The 14,275-nt window shown below is 37.3% G+C and overlaps 1 protein-coding gene across 3 annotated transcripts in view; it reads left to right on the top strand.

The window, feature by feature from the left end:
- Positions 1-14,275, top strand: part of LOC119261139 (cytochrome c oxidase subunit 7B2, mitochondrial) — a 93,163-nt gene that overhangs the window by 57,742 nt on the left and 21,146 nt on the right. Inside the window, exon 1 of one of the 3 annotated variants that reach the window (XM_037530363.2) lies at positions 12,114-12,198. The exons of the other annotated variants lie outside the window; for them this stretch is intronic. The gene's annotated coding sequence lies outside the window, so the exon portion shown is untranslated. Of the gene's footprint in view, positions 1-12,113; positions 12,199-14,275 lie in introns of those variants that run through there. 3 annotated transcript variants of the gene reach the window in all.

Raw genomic sequence — 14,275 nt, 5'->3', positions numbered from 1 at the left:
TTTTGGCCATTTGGGTTGTTTCCATATCTTACCTATTGTAAATAGTGCTGCAATAAACACAGGGGTGTAGGTATCCTTTTGAATTAATGTTTTTGTGTCCTTTTTTAATGTAGTACTTAATTACCCTGAAATTATGTGAATTAGCTATTACTTTTGTCTTATAAAGAATTTTTTTTAAGATTTATTTATTTTATACAAGAACCAGGGTACAGGCCAGATGCGGGGGAGGGTGAGATGATTCACCAGAGACAGAGTGGAGAACAGAACAGGCAGACTGATGAAATACACTGCTGAGGGGAGCAGCGGGCGAGACAGGAGAGGTCTGCTGCGCCATGTGGGACTCTCACCAGCCGGCTGGGATCAAACCGGCGCTGCAGAGGCTATGGATAGCTTCACAGTGTGGAGCTTAACTGTCTGTGCCACCAGGGGAGGTCCCTATTACTTTTGTCTTAATTATATTCTCTTATTTTTTTGTTTTAAAGTAAGTTTTACTTATTAAATGGCAAGAATCAGGTATCTTATTCTAGTGGCTCAAAGGATTCTAAAAATTACCATTTTAGGTCAGATTAGTTTAAAAATCTGTTTAAGGGCCTCCCCGGTGGCGCAGCGGTTGAGCGCTGGGTTGTGAGGCTGCCTGCGGCCTCTGCGGCGCCGGTTTGATCCCCGGCTGCTCCCCGGTCACCTGAGGAGGGTCCCACATGGTGCGCAGACCTCTCCTGCCGCCCGCTGCTCCCCTCAGCAGTGTACTTCGGTCCTTCTGCCTGCTCTGCTCCCCGCTCTGGCTCTGGTGAATTCTCTCACCCTCCCGTGCTTCTGACTGTGCCCAGTGCTTGTATAAACAAACAAACAAATAAATAAAAATACATGCCTCTTAAAAAAAATAAAAATCTGTTTAAAATTTCTAACTTATTTTAGATTTTTGACTATCAAAAAGTAGCCATTTCACTTGAGATGGATGTTTTAATAGAGAAATGGACCTTGAATTCTAAAATATACTATAGTTTTAACAAGATAACTATTTTCAAGGACACATTAATGTCATTAACACTTTCAAAAGGAAACTTTTGAATTGTATTATTATATATAATGTTTTCATTATGTCATGATGAAAATGTTTTTTTTCCAGTTTTTAATGATTATGTAATATCTGGCATTGCTTCCATTTGTACCAATTTAGATTATAATTGGACTCACTATAAGTGACACAAAAGATAATAGTCATGTTAAACTTTGAATATTGGAATTCTCTCCCATTTGATACTTTATTCTATATTCTTTTCTACAATTTTTTTAAGATTTTATTTATTTTTGCATAGAAGAGCTGGGGTGTAGGTCAGAGGTGTGCAGGGAGTGAGAGGATTCTCCAGAGACAGAGTGGAGAGCAGAACAGGCACATCTACTGAAATGCACTCCTAAGGGGAGCAGTGGATGAGCCAAAGGAGAGGTCTGCTGCACATATGTGGGTTAGCTCCCTGCAGGAGGTAGAACTCAGGCCATTGTGGTGAGCCTGAGCTGAGCAGTGATAATGCTGATATTTAACCGCTAGGCCACCAGGGAGGTCCTGTTCTACAATTTTTACCTTTACTTTTCTTTCCTGCTCTTTCGCTCATGCCTTTTTCTTAACCTGAAAGCATCATGTGCAAGTTGATGTACCCCAGCTCACTTTGTTGAAAGCCTTGTTCTCTGAAGTCCTAACCTACAATTGAGAGAGCCATATAGTGAAGATTTAGGTATCATTTCACGATACTATATGGTACACTTAAAGATTTGTTAAGAGGGCAAATATCATATTAAGTGTTCTTACACTATAAGAAAAAAATGAGAAAGGAAAAAGAGCTAAGGATCACAAGACATACACATTAGATCTGAAAGGCATCCAGAGTCTCACAAGATGGTGGCAGTGTGATGACACCAGGGTTACTTCCTCCAGACATGCACAACAGAGCAAAAAGGCAGTGGAAATGAAACCTAAACAAAACATAGAAAGAAGCACTCAAAAAATAAAAAAGAACATGACAAACCAAAATATGAAACAAAAACATACCAAAATGGCAATAAGCACTTAGATCTCAATGATTATTTTAAAATGCAAATGATTTGAACTCAAAGCACTTTAAAAAAAAATACTATTAATGGACATCCTGAGGGCTCAGAGTAAAAGGGAGAGAGGGAAGGAAAGGGACAGTGTAACACAAGGGGATAGTGGTGGGAGAAAATATAAAATTAAAAAAAAAATTACCTTTTAAATGAAAATCAACACATGTCATATCCATCCGTAAGCTGTTCATTAGAACTAATCATATTTCTCTGCCTAATTACAAGAGTACGTGAGCAAGCAATATTCTTGTAGATTCAGAAATTTGTGTGTGTGCGTATACATACATGTATTTGTAACAAAAAATAAAAGCCAGCCAAAGGAAATGGAGTAAGGAACAAGGCCAACATACTTCAAGTGGAGGAATTACATGGGTGGACAGGACCTGGATAAGTAATAGCCACTGAAACTAGAGTAGACTGAAGTCCCGGGAAAGAAAATGGGAGAACACAGAGTAAGTAGAGCAAAGGCAAGTTGTGAGACTCTTTTCAGAATTCATTTCCAAGCTTCCTTAGGCAGCTTAATGAAGTCCTATTGAACAGGCTCATGTATCAAGGCTCTGCCAGACACTGCCTCCTAGTATTCTCATCTCAGATATTGACTCTTCAACAAAGTCTCTAGCCTCCTCCATGCTACCATAATTGTTACTTCAGTGCTTACCAGTGTTACTATTATATTTTTTAAAGATTTATTTATTTATTTATTTATACAGGAACTGGAGTACAGGCCACAGGTGCAAAGGGTGAGAGGGTTCACTAGAGATGGAATGGGGAACAGAACAGGTGGATTGACTGAAATACACTGCTGAGGGGAGCAGGAGGTGAGACAGGGGAGGTCTTCTGCACCATGTGGGTTAGCTCCCTGGCTGGGGATCAAACTGGTGCTGCAGTGGCTGGGGATAGCTTCACAGAGCTGTGTCTTAACTCTTTGCATCACCAGTGAGGCCTGTTCCCATTGTATCATTGTATTTTTACTTACTATTTCAATTCAATAAATACTGAGCACCTGTAGTGTGCCAGGCATTCTGCCGGGGCAACTGTATCACTCTTTATTGGCTTCTCACACCCTCCTAAGAGCACACAAGAAGAACTTGCATTGATTAGTAGATGGAAAGAGGCTCCCAATTGTTCCTCTGTCATAGTTACTAGTATTTTTATACTTCTCAAGTTCATAGCAGATGTTTGGAGTCTAAGAACTCTACCATTCTACATGTGGAGTGTGATTTCTTTGCTAGGATTCAAATTTTTTTTTTTTTTTAATACATACAAGAACCGGGGTATAGGCCAGATGCACGGGAGGGTGAGAGATTCACCACAGACAGATTGGGGAGCAGAACCGGCAGACTGACTGAAATACACTGCTGAGGGGAGCAGCGCGCGAGACAGGAGAGGTCTGCTCGCTATGTGGGATTCTCACCGGCCGGCTGGCCAGCCGGCTGGGATCAAACCCACACTGCAGAGGCTGTGGACAGCTTTACAGTGTGGTGCTCAAACACCTGTGCCACTAGGGAGGCCCGGATCAAATTTCTTACATGTGATATCCTGCTATCATATTCTCTTAGTCTGGCAACATCCTTAGCGAGACTATACTTTGCACTATGAGAAGAGCCTATAGACAGCTCTCCAACCAGGCAGCCCCACCTTACTAGTGCTTTTCACCCCAGGATATCTGACATAATCCCAATAGTTTTAGGCTTTTTATAATGGACAGTTTTTTTTTTTTTTTTTTTTAAGTCGATTTCACTCTGTCAGGCTGTAATCCATGAGGGGAAAACTTATGAAGTCAGATCTTCTTATTAAGATTAGGAAAGGGAAGAGAAAAAATATATCTAACTTAATAGACATTTACTTGCCAGTTAAAAATGGGAGATAGATATTGAACAAGTGATTACTATAGATGAGAAAAATAATTATAACATCCAATTACACTTAAGAGGATTTTCCCAGGGCCTCCCTGGCGGCACAGGGGGTTAAGCACCTCACTAAGAAGCAATCCACAGCCTCTGCAGCGCGAGTTTGATCCTCGGCCAGCCAGAGAGAAACCCACATGGCAAGGCAGACCTCTCCCGTCTTGCCCGCTGCTCCCCTCAGCAGTGTATTTCAGTCAGTCTGCCTGTTCTGTTCCCCACTCTGTCTCTGGTGAATCCTCTCACCCTCCGCATCTCTGGCCTGTACCCCCACTCTTGTTATGTATAAATAAATCTTTAAAAAATGAGAATTTTCCCCCTAAACAAAAATCAACACACTAACTACACTTATGCCTATGACATACCATATATCAGAGAGAAAAAAAGGAATCTACATTATATGCAGCAGTTGAGGAGTCCTCAAATAAAATACATTGCATACAAGGGCATTAAAATGATTTGGCTATTGATAAGATGTTCAAAATATATGTTTAGGCGCAAAAAATGTTATAAACAAGTTTGTCAAAATGAAAACCGAGGTTCTACCAGTGGTTATGACTAAGTCTGGTTGGAGGGAAATCAGGAGTGTTTTAGCTCTACTTTATCTTCACTAATTTTTTTTTTTCCGTTTTTATCCAAGGAAGTGTATTTTTTAGCCACGAAAATGAGCAGTTTTGAATTGCAAAGAGATATAATCACTTAAATCTACTAAATGTTTATTGTGTGTTGATAGGCACTTTACATACATTATTTCTGTTCTCACCAATCCTGAAAAATAGGTATAGAGATGTGGAATTTGTTTCCTGTTTATTTCCATTCTTGGGGAAGGACTAATCAGATTGATAGATGGATGAGCCATGTTTTCCATGGGCATGCTTACTGTGAGGTAACATTCCTTTCGTAGTGGTGGCCCCTCTTCTACTTCATCCATATGATTAGGTATAAAGGAACTCTCCCATCAAAGCTCCTTTTTCCCCTTTCTCTTTGATTAATAACATGCTTGGTGTTGCTTTTATTGTATTTTGGTTAAATGTGATAAGACTGGAAAGCAAAATGACTTGAGATATGGAAATTGGTGACGACATTTGAATTTTAAAGATGATTGTTGAGAAATTGCAAACTAATTGCTGCATTAGATTTTTCTGGATTCCTATTCATTTGTTTTCCATAAGAGTAGAGGTTTCTCAAGAAAGCAACATTATTTTTAGTTTAAAGTTTTAGTAGGATGTTCCATTATCAATGTTGGTATAACTTTCCTTCAGAGACTATCAGCCCACTCAATTTTTTGGTGAGTGAAGTGTAACTGATTTTTCAAAACAGACAAGATAACAACAGAAGCGGTGAGGACATAAAATGATAGTTTATGATTATTCAGTGACTTTTACTGATGCTGAAATGGTTTGAAAACTCAAAATAATGAAATTCAATCTGAGAGATGATTGGGATACTTTTACATTTATTTTTATTTATAATTTGATGCTAATATTTTTTTCATTTCTCTTAAGCATATTGCCATGTAATTATTTTTCTTAAATGCTTTTAGCTAAAAAATAAATAAGAAAGTGATGTGTGAATTAAATTAGAACAATGATCCCATCAGGATAAACTAATTATTGATCATCTTTAATATTTTGCAAACATAATACTACGTGCATGAGCAAGTATTCCTGATGACAGTAAAGGTAATGCAAAGTAGTCAGCTCTTATGGTGAGGAATCCATTGGGTCAGGAAAATTATAGCCTCACACTGATTCTTCTGTGGTTAACATTGATAGATGCTAGAGTTAAGATTTCAACTTCAGTTGGTTTTCAGTAATACAAAAATAGATCATTTGCTTGAGTCTCATAACTTATTTCTCCAAGCTTTTCAATCTTTAATGTATTTTACAAAACAAGCAATTTTTGTAATGCACATCTTGATTTTTGCCTATACAGTATCAGTTTTACTAGTAGCAACACTCCCTTCTCTGTACTTTTTTCCTGTGCTCCTGTACTATGAGGTTTTGAGGAGACTCTGTTTACAAGAATAAGGGGGTTAAGGAGAGTTGTAACATTACTGAGATCTGACCATGACTGAGAAGAGCACATAACCTAAGATGAGTGAGTTAGAATTTTGTGATGAAATATTATTTGCAGACACTGGTAGTAGAAGATAAGTTCATGATATTGTTCTAGTCATGTCCTCTGCCAACAGGAGATTCCCCCCACCTTCAGTAAGAAAGTATGAGGAAACAACAGAGAAGAGTAAAGCTGACAAATTCAGAATTCTGACAATGTTGTCTAATTACTTGATAACTGATAGAGATATCACTCCCAACGTCTCTAATTAAGTGAATTGGTATTTTTTTTTTTTTACTTAAGCTAAAGCTTTTACTTTAGTTTAAGCTAATTGAGATTGATTCATATTATGTGCAAACAAAACATGAATTAAACTTGAAATGGGCCCATGTATGAATTTTCATTAGCTTCAAATAAAGTGCTACATAAAAAGATAAATAGAATGACTCATTTGTAGATGCAGTCATTCTCTCCTAAGTCAACCAAAAAGTTATTCACTTAGGAATGTTCACTTAGGAAGTGGCAAAATAGGATGAGTATGAAAGTGATGGTGTGTACAACAGTGAGGATTTCCCCTCAAGACTGACTTGGCTGTTGCCACTATAAGTGCTTAATTTTAAAACATAATTCTTAAGTAACAGGACTGTAATTTGAAATGGGATTTCTAAAAGTTTCAGTCACATAATCTGTTCTTTAATTGGGGACATGATGAAACAAGGTAGGACAGACACAGATATAGAGCAAAGACTTTGATCATGTTCACAGTTGTGTTTGATCACAGGATCTCATGTTCTAGCCATCTAAAAATGGGTAAGTCATTTAATCTAGTAAAGCTTGCTAAATTCTTGTTTGTGATTTGGAAATGACATTGCCTCTTTGGGTAGTGTGAGAAACAGATGTGTTATATAAGTAAATTTCTAATCATAGTCTTTGGCATATAAGTTTTAAATGAATTGTAGAGAGTGGCATCAGTTATTCAATAAACATTTGTAGATTATTAAGAATGACTTTTCAACTCTTTTTAAGAGTTCTTGGTAAAAATCCATGCTCTTTGTCAAAAGAACTTTATCAATAAATGTAAACATTTCCAGTATCTATAATGCAAGAGTCACATGTTTACTATTGTATTTTTAAATGTTTGCAATTATAAAAACTTAGTGTTTTGTTGAATCAGAGCAATGCATACTACAGAAAACACTTATTTAAAAAGAATGGAAGTCTCACACTTAAAATACGTAGGTCAAGGGACTATTGATGTTTTACAGTGGACATTTAGTTTCATTGATTACTAGATAAATTAATAAATACTAAAAATACAAATATTTTAATGCTGATGGAGCTAATTGATATATAAAATTATTCAATGGATCATCAGCTGATGTGATTAAATATGCAAGACATAAGCTATATTTAAAAATGTCTGCTGATTCTATATGCTTCACCTCACATTAGCATCAAATGAACATTTTTTAATTTGAGTGTAACAGTGGGAAACTGTTTAAGTAGGTCACTCACAATTGAATTTGATATACAGTGTTTATTTTCTTTGTTCTACTAGTCAACTAACATTTGGTTGGCTAGTCAAGAAAAATAATGAAACTGAAGATTTGTGTGCATTTACCTGTAACTGCAGGTTTACCCACTGAAAATTATCCATAGCATCGAGAATTCAGAAGATAACCTGGTTTGCCAAATGCATGTTATTTTCACAGTTACTGTGTATTGAGAATGAAAAATTAATGAGAACAATAGATAGTGTAATTCCCTTCAGGAGATATATAAACAGAAATTCTAGCTATAGGAAAGAGTCTAGCCTTGTTCATAAAAACTGAGAAACAACCCAGAAATTTACAAAATGATTATTACAGAATGTGATTTCCAAATCATACCTCTCATACCTGCTTTCCCATCATCTTGCACCTACTTCACAAGGAAATTTCTCTTGTAGGTGAGCAAGGACTTTGTCAAAGAAGGGATCTTCTCTGAATTAATGAAGATGGTGTTAAAGTTAGTGACAGGTGATAATAATAATAGGTCATGTTTATTGAGCACTTAACTGTACACCAGGTAATGAAAGTACTTTTCATATGTTATTCACTTTCAGTTGTGTGCCTGCTAAGTGTTAAACAACCAAGCACTAGGGATATAACTAGGGATATGAAAAGGGGAAAAAAAGATGGAAGTTCATATCCTTATAGTCTATATTTTATTAATGAAAGATAGCTATATCGTGTAATCATTTCACCTTTACAAAGTAGGCACCATTATTACTTCCAACTACCATTGAAGAAACTGAGGCCTGAAGAAGTTTGCTAATTGCTTTAAGTCACATGGCTAAATAAGGGTTGTACCAGGAGCTAAAGTTTGTGATGTGTAGCTCTGTTATGATATTCTGCTTTTCCTAATCTCTTGCTGCTTTCATGACCAACCCTGTGCACTTCTTGAGAGCACTGAAGTTATCTGTACCCGCATACTCTGACTTCATTTTTGTTATGAAATCTAATTCTCTAAGTCCTACTCTGAGGTCACCCCCTCCATTTGTGCTCAGAATCTTTTTTTCCTTCTTACTCAAGGGCCTCATTCTAGCAGTTTTCTCTTTGCCTTCTCTAAAGGGCCTTTGTTTTTCTTGTCACTCCAAATCAGAGGACATGAATGCTGTCCATTATTTAAATGCTCCATTATTTAAATATGCACAAACACATACATACATTTTCTTTTTTTTAATGAAGATTTTTATTTATTTTTTATTTATACAATAGCTGGGGTACAGGCTAGAGGTGCAGGAGGGTGAGAGGATTCACCAGAGACAGAGTGGAGAGCAGAACAGGCAGAAAGACCAAAAGCACTGCTGAGGGGAGCAACGGGCACAACAGGAGAGGTCTGCCGTGCCATGTGGGTATCTCTCTGGCTGGCAGGGAATCAAACTCGTGCTGCAGAGGCTACGGACAGCTTCACAGCACTGAGCTCAACCTGCTGAGCCACTGGAGAGGCCCCCATACACATGTTTTCTTTCTTTTTTTTTTTTTTAAAGATTTATTTATTTATTTATTTATTTATTTATACAAGCACTGGGTATAGTCAGAAGCTCGGGAGGGCGAGAGAATTCACCAGAGCAGGGAGCAGAGCAGGCAGAAGGACCGAAAAAGTACACTGCTGAGGGGAGCAGCGGGCGGCAGGAGAGGTCTGTGCGCCATGCGGGACCCTCCTCCGGTGGCCGGGGAGCAGCCGGGGATCTAACCAGCGCTGCAGAGGCTGCGGGCAGCTTGCAACCCAGCGCTCAACCGCTGCGCCACCGGGGAGGCCCTACACACGTTTTCTTTACCTCACATTCTCCTTATGTTACTGGCCTATTTATCTGCTCCTTGGTATAAGCAGAATTTTTTATGAGCTACCTTTACTGACTATATCCAGTTGTATTTCTTTCATATTTTCTTAAAACCACTGTACTCTGGCTTTTGGAATTTCCTTGTTTAAATCCAAATGCTTCCATATTTCTAAATCCAGTAGTCATTTGTCAGTTCATATTAACTTACTATTGATGTTGAACAAAACAATACCCATTTCTCCTGAAATTCCTTCTATACTTGACTTTCAGTTAATCATACTCTTCAGCTTTTTTATTTTACCAGTAGTTTTTTTTTTTCCCAGTCTCATTTATTTATTCTCATCTCACCATTCTAATTATAGAATGATATAAGACTTGGTCTTGATAATTTCTCCTTTTATTGCTATATTCACTTATTTGATGGGATTTTAAATCCAATTATATAATCTGACAATACATTGTTGCACTCAGTCATTCATTCCCTGGGTACCTATAATAAGATTTCATAGCCTTTCCTTTTGTAGTGTGATTGGCATTGAACAGTGTCTCCCTGTGGATGGACTATACTTCCTTACTTCTTTCTCTGGCTTGACCAAGTGATTGACTGTGTTAGGCCAATGAAATGTGAGTGAAAATGACAGTATGTCAGGTCTAAGAAAAGCTTTACATGTCAACAATCTTGCCGTCTTGGTTTTTTCATAAGAATCAAGATTCTTATATTCCAGAAAAGGTTCTTTCTCCAGGATCTTGAAATAGGAAGACAGAAGCAGAAAATAGAGCACGAAACCCATAGCTACCAAGTAGTATTGAGAGTGAGAAATATTTTTTACTTTAATCCAATAAGATTTGAAGAATCATGTTACTGCCGCAGACCTATCTAAAATAGCATCTATGTGCCCAAATGACTCCCAAGTTTTTATCTCTAGCTCAGTTGTGTCATGGATGCCCAGCGTGGGTTAACTAGTGTTTACTCAACATTTTAACTTAGTTAACTAGTACAGGTGTCAAACTTAACATATCCAAAGCCCAAATCCCTGCCTTTTACCTGACATTCTAGTCCTCCCCGCTGGATGCCATCCTTTCACTTCCTTGTATCAGACACATGGGATTGTCTTTGATTCCTATCTTCATCATTATTACCCCATCCCAATAGGAAATTATCTCTGCTCTGAAAGTGTATTTACAATATGCTATTTGTTAATACTTCCTTTGCTACTTTCCTAGTCTAAGTTACAATCATTTATTGCTTGATTTAAAGAGAACTTCCCTGCTTCTATCCTTATTCCCTTATTTATAACCTCTTTTGACACAGAAGCTGTTTTTGGAGCTAGAAGGGAGTATGCTCAGTGAAATGTCAGAAGGTAAAAAGAATACCGATGGTTTCACTTACAGTAGGAATACAGGGGAACCAAATAAGGGATCAGGGAAAAAATAATAGCAATAAAAAAACACAATAAAACAAAAACAAAAAGAAACAGACAAGTATAAATCAGAGACATTCTGCAGGGGAGGTGGAGGGAGAGGGATCAAAACTAGGGTGGGAAGAGCACAAGGAACTATGGTGATGGTGCACAGGTGAATTGGTGGTGGAAATTCTATGGGGACTACACCTGAGAAATGCAAGCAAACACTGTGGGGAAAAAAGAGAACAATGATGTAAAATATATATAAATAAATATTAAAAAATTTAAAAAGAAGTTACATTTAAAATTTGCAGTTGAAATTGTCATTCCTCTGCTTATTACTCTTCATTAGCTCGCCATCTCATTGAGAAGTGGACCAAAATCCTCAAAGTAACTTATACTTCGATCTAGTCTTTTCTCTTATTTTCTTTCTAAATTCTGCCTACTCTTCCTCTTGTTTACTTCCAGCCAGCCACATTGACCTTTCTGTTGTTCTGGAATATGTGAAGATTACTGTGCTCTGATGATTTTTTACTTGGTTTTAATTCTGTCATATAATAAATCCTTGTATTCTAGTTAGACACATGGTTTACTTTTTCAGCTTCTTTAGTTCTTTGATGAAATACTATCTTTTCAGAGAGGCATTTCTTCAACATTGTATTCCAAATCAATACACTCCTTTTCGTTTCTATGTCCACCCCCCTTTATTTTTCTGTAGCATTTACCATTTCCGTTACTGTATAGAACATATTTTTGTTGGTTGTTTTCTCCTCCATTAGAATGTTTGCTATAAGACTATAGAAATTTGTCTGTTTAGATCACTTCTATATTATAGTACCTGGTATATTTTAGGCACAATAAATGTTCAATGAATTGTTGAGGTCTTTTGTATACTTCCTTACACACTGTTAAAAACTGAATGTTTGTGCCCCTTCAAAATTCATATGTTGAAACCCTAACCCCAAATATTATAGCATTTGGAGGTGGAGCCTTTGGGAGGTAATTAGAATGATAGAAGTTTATGAGGGTGCAGGATGAGTATACCAATAAGAAGAGGCCGAGGCTGTATGCTCCAGTAAAGACAGTGAAAAGGCAACAGTCTTCAAGCTCGAAAGAAGGTTCTCACCAAGAAACAAATTGGCTAGCACCTTGATCTTTTACTTTACAGACTCTAGAACCCTAAGAAATAAATGCCTGCTACTCAGTCTGTGGCATTTGGTTATAGCAGTTCAAGCTGAGTAAGACAGATTTTGGAACTAAGAATGGAGTACTGATGTCACACATAGCTAAACAAGTGGAGGCTTTGGATAGAAGCTGGAAGACTTTCAAGGTGCATTCTGTTGAGATGGGTAAAGAATGTTTTTACATTGGATAAAAGTTCTTTTTCAAAGAACTGCCTGAATCATACAAGGTATGTCCTCTTCAATAATACATGCATGTTTCACCCTTAGTACTGATGAAATTTTCTTTGATAGGTTTGGGCTTTCTTGGGACCCATCACTCCATTTGGAATGGGACATCTGTCCTATTATAATGCCCCACCATTATAATTTAGAAGCACATACCTTGTCTGGATTCACTAATGAAGAGGATATTGCCTCTCGATAAAGCATGCCTTCCATATATAATTAGGTGATATTTAACTGCAACTTTGGATGTTAGATTTTAGAGTTGATGGGGAAAAGAATTCAGACATTAGCGGCTGTTGGATGTAATAAATGTGTATTGCATGTGGGAAGGACTTGGGCTGCGGGGTGGGGACAGAAGCAGAATGGAACTGAATGTTTGTGTTTCTTCAAAATTTCATATGTTGAAGCCTAATTCCCATTGTAATGGTGTTTGGAGGTAGGGCTTTGGGGAAGCAATTAAATTTAAATGAAGTACTAAAGGTGAAACATGCATGGTGTTATTAGCATCCTTATAAGAGGAAGAGGGAACTACAGTGCTCTCATTTTCTTTGACATGTGGAGACAAGAAGAAGGTGATCTAAAAGTCAGAATGAGAATGCTCATTAGGAACCCATTGATACTGTAATGATCCTTACTAATCAAGATGCTAAATATATTGATATTGTAATAACTTTGATGGAAAGGTGGAGGTAATTGAAATAGAACAACTTCAGTTATTAATTAAAGAACAACCACTTGTTTACATAGATACTGATTACATGTAAAAGGCAAGGTCAGGTAAATAACTGGCTTTCTTAGAGCACCTTCCTAAATTAAAATGAATAGATGATCCTGATAATATGCCTCTGAAAAGTGGTATAAATGTAGCCACCAAATGGTGGTAATTTCAGATGCTTATGGACTCTACTCTTATAGTCCGGAAGCCTTTGTTTAGATTAGTAGCGCTTCCCTTCTTGGGGGTGAATGACTGCCAGGAATGCTGTGGGCTAGCCCTGTCTGCTCTGCTTTATCAGTCTCCCAGACTTTGCCAAGAGGTTCTTTTCCTTCTTCTTTCTGTTACCAATTGAGTTACATCCTTGTGTTATTGTCATGTGAATTCTCTTCTCCAATAAATTCATATTGTGGCTACTGAGCTTCTTTGCCAAGAGATCCTTTACCTTCTCTTTTTTGCAGACAGTTGAATTATATGTTTATATTATTGTGCTGTAGATTCCCTCCCCCACCGATAATTCATATTGTTATATGCATTTGACTTGAGTCATAAGTGAAAAATTCCAGCTTCTGTAAAGTTCGCGTTCCAGAGATTCTGAACTTGTTCAAACAGCCAGCACCTTGATCCTGGACTTCCCAGTCACCAAAAGTATGAGAACTAAATATCTGCTGTTGAAATTGCCTAGATAATTGCATTTTCTTTTAGTCTTTTGAGCTAAGTCTTACCTTCTGAAACGCCAGTGAAACTGCATAGTCTTCTAAGTTGGTAACATGTTTCCTCAGACTTTGTTCTTATCATCCTGAGGATAAATAAAAGATCACTTTCAAGAGAGTGTATTTGGATATATTAGAGATTTACTAAACACTCTGAGTTTCAATTATGTAGATGTTAAGTGAGTTAATACAGCCCAATCTGATGTCTTTTAGCTTAGCAAATGGTGTCTTTTGCACAGGAGTAATGGTCTAACAGTAGGGTAATGGTATTAAAGATTCATATTCATCTCCCATGTAGTAATTCAAAATTATAATTTTCAGAGTCAGAAAATGTGTTTTTAAGCCACCATAGTATCCTTAGTTCCATATAGGACTAATTTGTTTTCTATGACATTAGTTTACAAATAGACACATACACCAAATTCACTCTGGATGATGCAGGAGGAGTATTTGTTTATTTATTTTAATTTAATAAATTATTTTTACATTAATTTTTTTATTTTTTATTTTAACATTTTAACAATATTTGCTTCTCCCCGCCCCCTCAGATTGAGTCCCTATAGAATTTCACCAAGGCACCCGTGTACTATCACCATGGTCTCCTGGGTTCTTCTCTCCCTCCCTCTGATCTTTCTCCCTCTTCCTCCCCTGCAG

The sequence above is a fragment of the Talpa occidentalis genome, unplaced genomic scaffold (assembly GCF_014898055.3).
Source record: "Talpa occidentalis isolate TD23 unplaced genomic scaffold, MPIMG_talOcc4v2.1 talOcc4.6, whole genome shotgun sequence".
Taxonomy (NCBI): Eukaryota; Metazoa; Chordata; class Mammalia; order Eulipotyphla; family Talpidae; genus Talpa; species Talpa occidentalis.
The sequence above is the reverse complement of the archived record's forward strand: the minus strand, read 5'-3'. Positions and strand labels throughout refer to the sequence as shown.